The following is a 15,755-nucleotide window of genomic DNA, read 5'->3' as shown; positions in this document are numbered from 1 at the left end:
GGTTTAAAACCCCATATATTGTGAAAGTTATTCAGTAGCATTGGTTGATATAGCTTGTTTTTTTTGCCATTTGAAAAAAACTATACAGGGTCCCTGAATTTGTTATGTTGATAGGTAAGAATTCCTATAATATTCTATGAGCTTTTAAAGTGCAAGGCGCTTTTAATGCCTCTGAGTTCAAAGGAACGACTTCAATTTCAATCTAAATTTTCCAAGACGAAAGCTCTCTTGAGATGTCTAATGAGAGCTGACTGCAAGGCAACCTTTCTGTGAAGTACATGCAAGTGATGAATCTCTTGTGAGAGGAAAGATCAGGAAGTGAAAACTCTAAAAGTGCAAATGCCTCCTCAGGGCAATTTTTCTTCTTCTTCCAAATGACTATCATTGTCATGCTTCGGAGGCAATCTTTTCACAATATTTGAAATTTCAGTGGATTTCAATCACATGAAACATATATTTGCAAATATACGGGACCAGGAATAAGGGCATCAATTTGGTATTGTAGTGTTCCAACTGATAAGGAAAACAACTTCACAAAGCGCAATCCATTTCTGTCACACATCTGCAATCCGCAACTAAGGTGTGACAACGTGGTGATTGCGATTGGGTAGCTGCCGATGATCGCAATCAAACGTCGCATTGTCATGGCTACGTCACAGAGACACAAACCGCTAATTTGCCAAGTGCTTTAGTTAAGATTACTTTCACAACCACTGTTGGCACCAACACTGGCATATCGATCGCAGCTTTTCCAACTGTTACTGAACACTGCCGTAAGCCTAATCCCAACCACGCTGAGTACAACCACAACAAGTTCTATAAATCACTTGGTAAGCTATCTCAAAGAGATCAGGCTTATGGTCCTGTAACTTTAGAAACGATTTGTAGAGATGGTGAGCTGCTGTCACCAGAGAAGTTCTCTAGTCATGCAATTCGGTCCGAACAACTTATCTAGTTCCATAATTTGGTGCAAAAGTACAAACTGTCTATGGGTGTGGACTTCCAAGTACTTCCAATGGACTAAGTGGAAAGATGTCAATACTGATGTCAGCCAGTTCCATACACAACACAAGCATGTGGTTGAAATAGAAACCTTAATTCTTTGTTCCTGAGAAATTACTTACTTTCGTCGATGTCAACAACACTAAATCTTTAGTTGGGTACTTCTTCAAACTCACGAATATGTATGAACTAGAAAAGTCTAATTGGGATACCCTGCTGTCATAATTTCATGATGCATGATAAGGAAATGTCACACCAAGCATAGGTCAGTTTATTAGGCCTATTCATAATATTAGTATAACAAAACACCTCACAGAGTCAAAATATCGTAATCTATTCATACATCTTTTTGAAATATTGAAAGAAAACAGTGTGGTGTCTTAACTAGGCTAGTTAACCCTGGGGCATAACAAACTTGATGTGAATCATATATCTTTTTGTTGGTACAATGCAACCTCTTTAAGTGGATACCTCTCTTAACAGGACACCCTCGTATTGGAATACTGAGTCCCAAATCGGTCAGTTGCATTCAATTTGACCTCTGTGATCAGGACACCTCTCTATTAGGGATCACATTTGTTCTCCGCGTCCCAAGGGTGTCCTTTATAGATTTGCGAGCCAAACAATATGTTTTCTTTAGTCTCCCAACAACTAGGGAAACATAAGTACCAATTCACATATATCAGGAAATACTCACTTTCTTGCTGAACACTTCACCACATGACCTCACCAGACCAATTCTCCCACAAAGAACCCATGTCATCAGAGGGACGCCTAACAAGTTATCTTTGCAGACAAATACCTTTGTTATCACAAAACACCTTTAAGCAACAATGCTGCGTTTCAATCCATTCAATTTGAAAATCTTGAGTTCAATTCAAAATCACGACAGGGTACTCACCGATTGATGTTAATCCCGCAGCTCTCAGACAAGAATATCATGTAAACATGGTAAAGAGAAATTGAACTGGCGAATTGAGATTGAGAGTTGCTCAAGCTGCAGGGATAAACGGGGCAGAGTAGCACAATGCCATCGTCACTTTACTATCTCTAAAGTCTTCAGTTACAGGACAAGCAAGTTCTCATCCTGCAGCGCTCAGAAAACGATATCGCGTGTTAAGAGAAATGGAAACAGCACATCGAAATTGAGAGTCTTTTTTGCTGCAGGGATAAACTTGGTTGTGATTGCATGAGCTGTCTAGACAACTTGTCAGGTATCACCAGGCTGACACTAAGAACACTGCCATTTACTCTAGTTTCACTGATCTAAGATCATTTCTGAATTTTCAAGAAACGAGTGAAATTATGCACCTTGTTGTTTGATCCTATCCAAATATTCAAGTTGGATAAACAATATGTTCATGACAAATAGTTCAACAGTGTTCATGTCATGTTTAGCTGACCTACCTGTCAATTCCTGGTAATTTATGAAGCAGTCTTATATCAGAGAAATAAGGGTATGTTGAAGTGTTAGGCCCAACTGTATTCCTGAGAAATAGATACATGTAATACCGGGAAGGGGGTAATTGTCACTTAAACCCCCACCCTGTTACATTGTAACGCCTTAGGTTTCGGTGGTGATATTAACCCTTGACTAGGCCTCTCCTTGAAAGAAACAGCAACCAGAGGGACCATTTCAAAATAATTTAAAGCCACCAAAACGTAATAGTCTCATATGGGAGGGTAGTGAAAATCATGACCTGTCATTTCCATCTCTGATGGCTTCAATTCGTCTTTTGAGATGATCCCTAAGAGGACTGAATGCCCTTGTCAAACATTAGTCAACACTCAACGATAAGGACCCAATATCACAGAGGTAGGTATTCAGGCAGAGTTATAGTTTTCCCAAGGCATTATTAACTGCATACCTCAAGTGATGAAAGGCACTCTCATGAATGATGAAAAAACAAGAGGCCAGGTGACAAATGTTGAAAAGTTGAAAAGACTCATTAGAGGCAAAAAATTCACCACACTTTTCACAATTAGACAGAAACCAATTGAAAACAAAATAACTCCATTTACCATGTTTACAGAATGGAAAATCTGTCAATTTTGATGACTTAGTGTAGTCAATCAAATACGGTGCCTTTCAACTAAACTTTTAAAAAGTTTTATGTCATTCAGAGAAATGTTTGGAAAAACTTCGAGAGTGTGGCTAATGATTGAAAATCTCACACCTTTTTCGAACTCTTAGGAGGAGGGAGTAAAAGGAAGTAGAAGGTACATTTTCACAGCCCACAATTCGTCTTAGGACGGGCCACTGCAGACCATCTCAGGAGGATAGATGGGCGAGTCTGGCAGGTGTCAGTGCAACACATCTGATCAGAAACCAGAGCATGTGCTCCCGAACTGCCCACTCACGATAGGAGAGACAGTCATAAGGTGCATCAATGGAGACAAAGCTATGGGGATCAAGGGAGGAACAGGAGACAAGTTTATTAGAGACATAGGCTGGTTCTGTAGTATAGCCAGAAAAAGAAAATTGAACGCTAAGAAGAGGATGACAGCCCACAAAAATGAACTTTTGCGGAATACAAAAATGTTCTTGCATGGCGGGGAAAATACATTTTACATGTAAAATCAACACAATGAAAACTCCATGAAGACTCAATGAAAACTCAATAAGTAAAGTACGGAACAAAAAACTTTTCACTGAACTGAGATGAACCTTCAGGAAATTCCTTATTGGCTAATGAGGGATATACCTGCGGTGAAACACAAACTTAGGCCTATCCTGTTCTGGTGATTAAGCTAATTACCGATATGGAAGATGGTTCGTTACAAATGTTGTGCTACAGTTGGTTCTAATGACTTTGCACACAAATCACATTAATTTATGTCTGGAAAACCCTCACTACTAAAATATTGGGAAAACCCTCACTACTAAAATATTGGGAAAACCCTCACTACTAAAATATCAGTAGAGATAGAGATATACTGAATCTGCAAAACCTATGAAACCACCACTTATCTCAAATGCTTGCGACGGGGTGACACCCCATCAAATTCAAGACGCTATACACCCAGCTGCTTCTTGAAAAAGATCCCTGATAAAACAAATAAAATTGCAAATGACACTGTGGCACTCTATGAGAACTGTCCTTAGGCGGAATCAATAAAGGTTTCCGTTTTATTCTTTTATTCTGGAGTTTTACGAAATTCATTTGATGGAATGGAGAAGTTAAAAGTTAAGAGTTGGGTTTGATAGCATCAAGTGATATACTATGTATTTACGGTACAATGTAGAAGTTGTCATCTGATTTCACATCTTAACCTGGCCTATCCTGAAACCTCTTCAAAGATCTCGGATGAGTTGTTCAATCTGTGCTACAACTTCAAATACAACATTCATACATCTGGGTAAGGCATGTCAGTTGAAATGGAGATTTGTCTAGAGTCTCACAGTGGGATTTAAACCTGTAGAACCTCTTGCCCGCTTTTATAACAAGACGTGGGTCAGGTACCCCCTTTCCCCATACATATTGTTGTCTTGGGATGGGGAGGCACTGAATGAATCCCATTTAGGGATCTAAATGGGATTCCATTTCGATCTGAATCATAGGGGCCAACGTCACTTCAAGCGGGCATTATAATTGCACATGCAAACACAACACATATAAACAGGAGGAACTACCAGTTGTTTCAAGCAACATAGTGAAGCAGTCAGATATTTGATATCAGTACCTTCACAAACCTTTGGAGAATTAAATGATCCCGTGGATCGTCTTATAATTCCTATTATGCCCACGCATTTCTTTGTGCTGAAAATCACCTGAAGTAGGTTACGTGAACCCTCCGTTGTATCAAACGATTTTGATCTACGACTTATCGAAGGAATTACTGACAAGACTAAATGTCGTATTCTTGTGATAGATATCGTATCAAAAGCAACCAGACACGGCAAAATATTTTTTTGTATAATGCATTGCCTTCATAAGACACAAGCCTTCAAAACAATGTTGTATTGGAAGACAATATTTGAGAAATTGTAACTGACAAAAAATGCTTGCAACGTCCATTATGGGCAATTAGGCGATGCATATTTTCGATACATATCGATTTGGTGTCTTTAATCTCGGCGTTGGTTGTACTGCTAGAGAATGACGAAATTATTGTCTTCTTTGTTATTTAGTCCGTTGTTTGCAGTGCATTTCACTTGTTGCATTGCAATTAGATTAGTTCCTCAATAAACGGTAAAACGTTTTACTTGTCTGCAAGTAAAACCATTATTACTGACTGGTTGCAACAATGACCTATTCTTGTTGGGAGGCACCTGTACTTTGTGATGATCCCATATGAAATGTTTTCTCCTCATGCAATAATCATTACAGGTCGCTGCAAGAAAAATCAATGTTTTCGAGGCGCGTAGTGGAAGGAAACCGATTTTCATGGTGTTACCTCTTGTTCTTGGGCACAAACTTGATTACACACCTTTCAAACACAATATCAAAGGAATAGAGGAAACACCCTATGGTTATCAAAGCTTCCACAAAACCATGACTCTATCATGCACAGAATGCCAAAGCTTCAAGGGATAACAATAGGGAATTCGAAACTTCCACAGACTCTGTCGATAAAGTCACCAATCTAGATGAGGAGAATTCCATAATGCATGAATAAAGCATCTTGGCATAACAGTGAGGTGAATGTGTTTTGACTCAGACGATGTTTCGGGATAGTCTTCCCGATTATTGCAATGATGAGGTCAGTCAGTGCCGTTTCTTCGTTAAAACATCATCATGCAGTAATCAGCAGTTTCATTCATGTCAGTTGAGGCTGAAATGCAACTTATCTTTGAAGTGTGGTAACTCACCTGACTCAGAATTGCATTGTGATCCAGTACTAACATCCTTTGACCAAAAAGAACAAGGTTTCTGCCTTTTTTGATTAGGAAACCAATGAAGAAAATTAAATGGGGAGTTTGAATAGCGCAGTCAAAACCATTAATTTAAAGTGGGATAAGCTTTTATAGGTACAATCTTGTGCTGGAAGTGGGGAACTGTTGTCATGTGAGCGAGCTACATGTAGCATTAGCCAGGATTAAATAACATTTCCACTGCAGTCAATGAGTTGTAATTAACTAATGATATTTACTACGAACAGGCTAGTTCCCTTCAATGAAAATCAGTTAATGAACCATGCTTCAAAACAATGCACTTTCGCAAGTTTTAATGAGGCTGTTGCTGAAGATATTGAAACTTGTACATGATTAAGGTGTTACATTGTAAGTCCTGGTAAGTAAAAAGAAACACAGGCCGCCGGACAGACTACAAAGTGTAATAAAAATCCCATCAATTTCCTGAAAAAGCTTAATTTGAATTTCATATTTCTGTGGTTTATCTTGATTTATTATATTGTAAGCTTATGGATTTTGTCGATTACATTGCATGAATATGATTTGTTACCGTTCTGATGTCAATACCAACTCAGTGACAAGTATGTGTCTCCACAGATAATCTTTTGATACAAATATACGCTTCCACCTTAACTCAAGAAACCACAGGCAACCGACCCAAAGATAATCTGTCACATTTTTAAAAGAATATCTCCATTACTAACATTGTGATAGAAAAGAATATGTAATAACCCACGTGATATCAGCTTCTGCAGGTAATCAAGCTTTTTCTCAGTCTAATCCATTGTATTTCTCCAACGTGACATTTCTGCAGATTTCAGAATAAAAGGTGACATGCCAACATCATAAGGATTTAAACAACAAAATTTCATTTGCATTATCTTTTCTCAAAGGTACTGTTAACAGTCCAAATCTTCTCTGCATTTTATTTTTGCAGATTTTGCTATTCTAGTGAGAAATATCAAGAAGCTAACAAAGAAAGCAAACAATTTCTGGAACACCCCTTCAGCAAAAAATGGGCCCGAGTGGCCCACTTTTTCCCGCTTTTTGCATGCTGGTTTGCTCCCAGTTGCAATAGTACAGCCCACACTATACTCCAGTCAGTGGTCTCGGACACAAGACATCAGATGGTCACTTCGGAGAACCAAAGCATTACCACAAACATCATCCCTAAACCATCTGAGCTTACGGCCTTTCTATTGCCCAACGAATGAGGGTTTTTTTCCCCTTCATTATCTTTCGGAATCTGTGGGAGCTTCTCTGACAGAATAGTACACTTATTAGTATTAGCAGAAAATGAAACGGCCTGTGGCCATTGTGCTCAACATCTAGATATTTGGTGGTTGAGAATTCATCCTGGTTAAGAAACATTCTGCATGTATAGTACAACGGATGACGATGACGGAAGACAGACACTGCGTTGTTGTATAGACTCCCCTGAAATTTAGTATCTGATGTCATTTGACCTAGGGGTACATATGTACAAGATTTCCACCTCCTATTACTATCACCCTATATTGTTAATAGAGCTAATAATGTCCTAGTTGACGCCAAGGTCCCAACTCAATATTTAAGGACTTCCCTAAGAAATATCAGTCCTGTAAAAAACAGGAAGCCAGCAACCAAGAAGAGTGCAAAATCTGGGCCATAGACGGCAGAGCAGACAAAAACGGATCACACATCATCCAGTTCCCATAAAAAATTCATCAAACCGATTCCACCAATTACCTTTGCATTTCCTGGTTCCAGATTCAATCCCATGAAATCGCTGGATTGTGTAATTCCATCCGATTCCTTCTCTAATGAAGAGAGGACATGTGTCGATGTGTTTAATGTGTCCGATTTAAAATCAATATCTATTTACTTCTATTTTTTATTCTGTATGAGCGATGTTAGACATTTTATGCATTTTAAAGTGTAAGTTTTTTAATCAAAGGTCATGAGAAGGAGAAGAAAAACAAGACAACCATATCATAAAATGAGCCGCGGTGGAGTAGTGGCTCGGGTCCTTGACTAGCGGTCACGAGGTCCTTGGTTCAATCCCAAATGAAGGCTTGAGACTCCAGGCAGGTATGTTCCCTTACATTCCTTACTTCACCCAGGTGTATGAATGGGTACCTGTCTAAAATGCTCATATCATACAGCTGATCAAGCAGCTCATCTGAGTTTTGCCATGTTTTCATTTACAAAATCTGGTGTAGCCCATTGGCTCTCTGTGGAAGTCACGCCATCAAAATCCACAATACTATCAATTTGCAATCTACTTATCCTCATGGCTGATTTTCCTGTTGAACATTAAAAAGTGATAGCTCAAGCAGTAGCTATTAATTACACGATAATTTACTGAACGAATGCCCGCGGTACATTACGTGACAAGGAAAATTAATTTTAAACTTGTCGTTGAAACCTCTAACTCCAGCATGTCTAAGGTTCCCTTTGATTGTGTGGTTTTACTTATCATGCTACGTCAATAAGCCAGACATATTCTGTTATTACTGTTTGGATCAACAGAATTCTTCTTCCAGATACATGTAGCGTAGAATGCGAGACTTCTACTTCCAATGTCTACAGCAGTCACCTTTGAAGCTCTGGGTTAAAAACAATCCGTGATTGATATGACCAGTACCTCCATCATTGTCTATTGAATGCTAATTCTGGTAACAAGAGTCAACTGGCAGTTACAAAAGAAGTTGCAGCGTGGCATCTTATCACATATCCACTCATTCAAATATCAGACGCTTACAAAATAAATCCCAATTGGCTTTTGTTTGTATATGGTCACCATAGACCAACATCGTTTGAAGAAATATCTACTTTAGTTCATAATGTATCTCCACCAAGTTATTTTGAAACCAACTCAAGGAAATCACTTCTTATTGACTAAATGACTAAATATCCGACTTTTGTTTCCAGAACATCACAGGTTAGTTGAAGCGAAACAATCAGCGCTAAGTTTCGAGGCGGAAAATGTCAATTGTTAATCGTAGTGACAGGAACCGCCACTAGTAGTGACAACAGTTTGCTAATATCGGGAGTTTCCTCTACGACAGATCAATTGACAATATCGCGTGCCGGCTTTTTGAGCTGTCATTGTCGCTGCGTGGATTCATTGATTTTGATAGGTTGATGCAGAAATCGACAAGAGGTGCCGATGTTTGCTGATCAGTCAAGCATTGAAAATTAAGATGAAGAAATATTTGTCAATATGACAGCTCTGTCAGTGCAGTTCACTTGTTGCGTGCTTGCCTATGATAACAGGAATGGGGGCACTTGTTCTGGTATTGTTGTATAATAGTCAAATAATCTGAAAGAGCTATTTTGGTCATCCTGATTAGGTTATTAAAAAAAAACCCGATTGCCAGTTGTCAGATTTTGCAAATCCAGATAACCAATGGCACCTCCATCCTGATTTTCCAAATTTCCATTTGCTCCTCTATCTGAAATCCTGATCGTTTTGCGGCAATCCCAACCATCTCCAAAAAGACAATTTGCCTCTTTTCAATCAAACCAAAACAGACTGTGATTGAAGAAAACAATTTGTTTTCGAAGAATTATTTATGATTCAACAAAATATCACGCAACATGCACAGTATCAACAAAATTATCATTTACAACCTTGCAGCCCATTACAAACTCATCAATCAAAGCATTGAGTAATTTATGCAAATCCCCTCGATTTTATGCACATTGGGAGAACATATCATGTAAGGTCCCTTGTACATGCAAGTCAAATCCCCTAGATGTTATAGATACATGTTCTAAAACAACTGGATTTAGACTGAAGCAGTCAAAAAGCATTTAAAACCACATTATTCGATGTCTGATTTACATGAAAGCCATTTTAGAATGAAAACTGATGCCTACACCTCAGTGTTCTTTATATTCTAGCTGCCTCATGGTTTTGGTGAGATTACCAATACCTCCAGTTCAATATCAATACTTTAAACCGTACCATTCATTTTCATTTTGGTTGAGATCATTACTCTTCTTATCAAAGCCCAGTGGAGATTCAACATTAACTTTCATCGATTAATTTTCATCTTTTTAGGACAATACTTTTTCTCTTTTTGCCGAAGAACCATCGGCAGGCTATTAAGGAAGAAAGCGTATGTTTAAGGCTCCTTCATTAACTTTTTACAGGCAAATTGGCATTGCTTAAAGATCTTCTATAATCAAAGGGTTAAAATGACATCAAAGGAATAATCGATCCTTCCTATATCTATAAAGATACATCTCCAAGGCCACAAAACAATGCCTTCTTTATGTTGGGAATGAACGCCCATGAAAAGGAAATGAAAGAAGGTTTAGTTTTTTTGCCTTCTACTAATCACCAGCCAGAAGACCATATAACCCCGGGCAGAAATTCATTGCACAACCGAATAACACAGGAACATTGGTAAAGATAAAGAATAGCTTTCAGAAGAAAATTCATATAAGTACCGGTAATAAAATCATAAAAGATTGTGGTAGATCTATGATATGAAAATTAATCCGCAAAAGGCTTGTGTCGCATCAGTTGACAATTGAGAAACAATCTGGAAAGAACTCCACCAACATTTTCGAAGACGGAGGCCACTCTTTTTAACAGTAAATTCGTAAGGTTTTTGCAGCAAGAATTTCTCATCCTTTGAAGCTATCTTTCTTCTTTGCATCTAAGACAAAGTAGGAACTAATGGTAATGCATGTTTGAGAAGAAGGTAAAGTAGCATGAATATACCGTTCAAAGCAATACTTTTGGAAGAAACAGTCACAAAATTTTGCCGAAATTTCACCGTATGGCTGAAATGCTACGTGGGCAGCAGAAAACTAGACTAACATGACTATGCTAATCTGTAACTGGACCGGTTGCATGCAGAGCATAATTTTCCTTCTGTTCTTTCTTTTCCAGATGCAAGATTATCAGTGGGCCATATATGGAGTCTTTAGAATGGTGATAACACAAATCTATCATGTCTATACTGGGATGACGTCATCAGACAAAGGTAAAAGGAAATAAGTGACTTGCCATGTTGGCAAACCAGTGGACAACTCTCAAAGTCATCAGCGCAGTAACAGGAACATTTGTCCACTTAAAGCCCAAGAGGCGACTGCCCCACTCAGCCAGAATTTCCAGTGTTTCTATACTAGTCAAAGCCAATCAGAAATGATATTTGCCACCACGTTTTTTTATGACAAATTCATCTGGTCCATTTCCTTTCCAAGAGTACAAATGACGAGTCAATCTGTGCCACTTGCTATATATAGTCATACTACTAATAATCTGCTAATGAAAGGGCCAGGATCATTTGGCACTAACGAGTTCTCAGATTGCCAATTTTTTATAAGGTCATCATCATCATTAGGGTTTTTGCTGGAGTTATCATATCATAACCCTTTGTGCCCTTCTTGAGATTCCTTATATGTGCATGATGTCCATCCCTCATGGAACCGTTGGGGCTATACCAGATAGAATGTGCAGTGGAGTTCTATCATGGTACTTCATAAATGGATTTAAGCAAACTACATGACTAGGAATTCGACACTGGCGAGCAGAAACGGGAAAATGGACAGTTAAGGTAGCCTAAAATGCGGGCCAGGCAATAATTGCTTTATTATGTTTATAGGTAAAGCTAAAAAAATACATGGGAAGTTCCGACACATTGCTCTGAACGGACTATAGTTTTGATTCCCAAGAGCACAATGCAACAATCAAGAAATCATAAGGAACATTGCAACTGACAGAAAAATCAATCGAGGCTTGTTAATCATTCAAACCAACAACGAGCATTAATTGGCTTATGACAATGCTAGAAATGGCTGCATTTGTTGGAGAAAACTACAGGTTAATTAATTCACTTTTAAAGCATGAATCGTGTCGAACAAATTGAGGAACAGATGCGGTGGATTGAGGGGCAGAAAGGCAACATGCACTAACCATCATTTCTATTTCAGCAGAGGCAGATAACAGCATGCATCGGAAGCACATGACAGCATGCACTCCCCCACCATTTCTGTTTCAGCGTAGGCACATGACAGCATCCACTTGCAAAGCACATGACAGCATGCACCCCACCCCATCATTTCTATTTCTGTCCTCTGGATCTACTGTAGACTAATCTTGTCAACTTCCATCCCCAAGCTAGTCACCTGGCCTGTGCAGGAATACAATACCAGTTACTATCAGATACAGATAAACCTTGTTTCTTTGATCACTTTGGCTCATCCTGAAGAATCCAATAAGGCAAACAAGTCAGCCTTTCTCAATTACCAAAGTCTTATCGTTATTGGACAAATTATCGAATCTGGTCACTTTGTAGTCACTAATACGACATGCTCCCTTTGAGCGAAACAATCCCGCCATATCGTCAAATGGATACGACCAGGTCTTCTTCTTATCTCCTGCGACAGGGAGATTATAGTACAGGGTAAATACTGTTGTGGACAGTAACAGGAGCTTATGGAATGAGGTAAATACTCTTAGCCATGTTGTACGGGGTGGGAATGATTTGATACACAGAACTATTTGTCTGATGTCGCGGTTTCGTTGCTTTTGCATCGGTTGAAATGAGGAGATTTTTGTTCGAGCTGTGATGCTGATAGAAGCCGTGTGGATCTATAAGGATCTATAAGAATTAACCAAAGGACTTGCTGCCTCAGATATCCAGACACAACACTCATTGCCTGGTCGTTGGTTCAACTCCCAAGTGTAAGATGACCATGTGTTACTTAACTTTGTGAGATGACAACGTAAGTCGGCCACTGTATTTCACAAGAGCAGCAGTCTGAAACTAGATTGCACTACCAAACCTGTTGCGTGTGCCTTCTTTCAAACGTTGCTGGTCCCCCAAACAATAATGCTTATATTCAGGAGCCAGGCTTCAATCCACATGGTGATGTACACTAAAGCTGTAAATCCAATTTCACCTTACTAAACATATGATCATTTGATACCATTCGACATGTTCAATTTGGATATACAAGCAACAATCACACATTTTCTCAAAAGCAACAATTTCATAGAGATTTCAAATGGAAACGTATTTCGTTAGTTAGCTAGGATGAGAAATAATTACCCGGAGGCCAATAATCGTTTCACCCCCGAATGAACCTACTACGAGTTCAATGTAACCTTCAGAATACAACCTTCAGAATGGCTCTTCATGCCGCAGGTATTTTACAAAAGCGGTAGATATTACATCAGTTTGAGGAAATCGTTTGAGAGATCGTTATTAGTCATAATTAACTCATTCAACACGTTTAAACAGACTGTCCTTGGTGTACTATAGGAATCTCTCATGCGCTCCGGGCAAGGATTTGCCTTTGAAAGGTGTTCAGCTTATCTCTGGGTATCTTCATAAAGCCTGTCTTGGGAAGGGTTTCTCTTCTGTTAGTCATGCACGTCATCTCGGCGTGTTGAGGGTGATGTCCGCTTAGTCATTGACGAATGAAGCATCAAGGTAGCTCAGGATGTTTGAGACACTGACTGCGACGACAGCACCCAGGATTGAGCGGGATAGTCTTTGTATTCAGTACTCAGTGAAAGACCAAAAAAGCCGATATTTGTTTTGGAATGACACAAATTATAGTGAGGCCTCTTGGCCACTTTGGTCTTTACCAGAAATGGACAACAGGCTATTACCTTGTTATACCCGGCAGCAGAGCACAGATCTTCACAGCAGCATGCTGTGGTATGTAATAGCTCCCCGGTGACAAAAATCACGTTTCGGGCATTAAACTGGATTTTCAAGATTAAAGGAAAGAGCTGAAGACCTCCTGCCTCTCTAACAGATGGTATCAACCCTGGACAATGGATAATGAAGGAAAATGGTTATACCAAGCACTAGCCCAAGATGTGTACATCCTTTCTTAATTGAATAAATTCTGTATGATTTTGAAAGATGATATCCACATGCAGATGTAAAAGAAGATGGAAGTACTCACCAAATGAAAGAAATCGACAATTTAAACCTGATCTGATAATACTCATGCCTGGATCCAATTGTACTTTCCAGAGATAATTTTCCTGGCCTTCTACATCTACAATATATACCTAACCTAATTGGCTGTACTCGTTATTTCTGAGGATTCCCACCTCTGAGGCTTCTCGCCTCCACAGTGTGACATGTTTTCCCACGTGTGGCATGTTGTTTTTTTATCAATGAGTCCAAGCGTTTTCTTTGTGGAATGAATTGTAACACAGGTGACGACGATTTGGTCATTAAAACAATGGAGATGTCATTGCTGGAGAACGCTAGTCTGGTTTTAAAGGAAGAATGTTCTGCACTGATACTTTCTCTGAATTGATGAGGGTGAAAATTGCTTATGCATGGTAAGGGGCCTGGTCAAACCCCAGAGGGACTTCCATCAACCCATGAAGGACTGCTGAGGTACGCTCAAGAAGATCAAAAAGAAACAGCATCAATACACTCAGACAAGCCAAGGCATATAAATAGCCACTGTTTCCTACATGAAATGTCTCTCTCCTTCTTTCTCTCTCCCTGCCAATTAGTCTCCGATAAAAATTTATCACCTTGGTTGGTCCTGGAACTCTATCTTAATTAACTGACCCATGATGGAAAGAAATCCCACAACTTTGACCCATGTCATTAAAAACGATCACGATTAACAATATCAATACTTAAGCCATGCCAATTGACGCGCACACCCATGATAAATGGCTTTGGCTGTTACGTCAATCGGACACATTTCCCAAAACACTTCATCTAATTAAACTTGTCGCCAGCAGGAATGTGAATGCCGTGGAATGATGTTTTTACAACGCATTTGATCTGCCTTCATAACGGAGATATTAAACTGACACTTCACACTCAGCACCGCTGCAAAAATGAGGGTATCGACTTCTCTTAAGCCTTGTCATTTAAACATGTTAAATAAGTGTTTTGGCAACACTCAGGAGAGAGACACGGCATTTCCAATCATAAAAAAACATACTTGGGATGAACTGATATGATTCCCACACCAGGACTAATTCTGTTGCAATCTAAAGTCCGAATCACTGCATAACTTTCTTTCTTCGACTCAAGAGGCCAATTGTTAGGCCTCCATATTGTCAGAAAAGATCCGATAAATTCTTGCAAGTCAAAATAACAGCAGCAACTGAAGAGTTTTGTCTGCAACAAACTTAAATATCACCCATGAAAAAAGGTTAAGAAACAACTACAGCGGAACCTCCGATAGCCGACACCTGTTTATTGCAGAACACCCTCTTTATTAGGGACAATGTCTGGTCCCAAATGGATTCATTTCTATTCTAATTGACCTCTGTAATAAGGACACCTCTCTATCAAGGACAGCATTTGTCAGTCCCAATGGTGTCCAAATTGGGAGGTTCAACTCTAATTAGTCTTTCTTGTCTCTCCTTCTGCAGCCTGTCTGGCATGAGGGGTTATTGGGTGATATGAATAAAGACTAGCAATTGCTTTTACTGAAAACCCCATGTACATTTACACTAGGCCTTTCTGTACAAAACTGAAGTAAAATCATTTACTAGTCTTTATTCGTATCACCAAATGTGTTGGGGAGAAAACTTAGAGTCTTAGACTCCTGCCTGTTAACATGGTAAACGCAATGTATCTGAAAATGTGACAAGATGTCAATTAAAAAATACTAGCTTATACAGTATTGGAATCAGATAGCCTAATCGTTCAAATTCTGTAGCAAGTCTGCAAGTTTTCCCATCAAAGCTGCGTGGAGGAAAGCAGAGCCACCAAGGAGAAATTGTCAGAACTAATCAGTCAATTTCAACGCCAGTCACACAGCAAAGCCATGCTCATGTCTCACAGAAGATGAGCCTAAATGACACCAGGAGATATTGGAAGAAATGGATGTACTCAGATTCCACAAAAGGCAGACAACAGTAAAATGAACAACCAGTCCGTCTCAACCTGACAAGCAACAT

At 39.2% G+C, this 15,755-nt stretch overlaps 1 protein-coding gene across 14 annotated transcripts in view; it reads right to left on the bottom strand.

Moving 5' to 3' along the window:
- Positions 1–15,755, bottom strand: part of LOC135502200 (nephrin-like) — a 194,692-nt gene that overhangs the window by 80,340 nt on the left and 98,597 nt on the right. The window lies entirely within an intron of this gene.

This window comes from Lineus longissimus, chromosome 18 (assembly GCF_910592395.1).
Source record: "Lineus longissimus chromosome 18, tnLinLong1.2, whole genome shotgun sequence".
In the NCBI taxonomy this organism is placed as follows: Eukaryota; Metazoa; Nemertea; class Pilidiophora; order Heteronemertea; family Lineidae; genus Lineus; species Lineus longissimus.
Note: the sequence above shows the minus strand (reverse complement) of the source record. Positions and strands in the feature narration are given on the sequence as shown.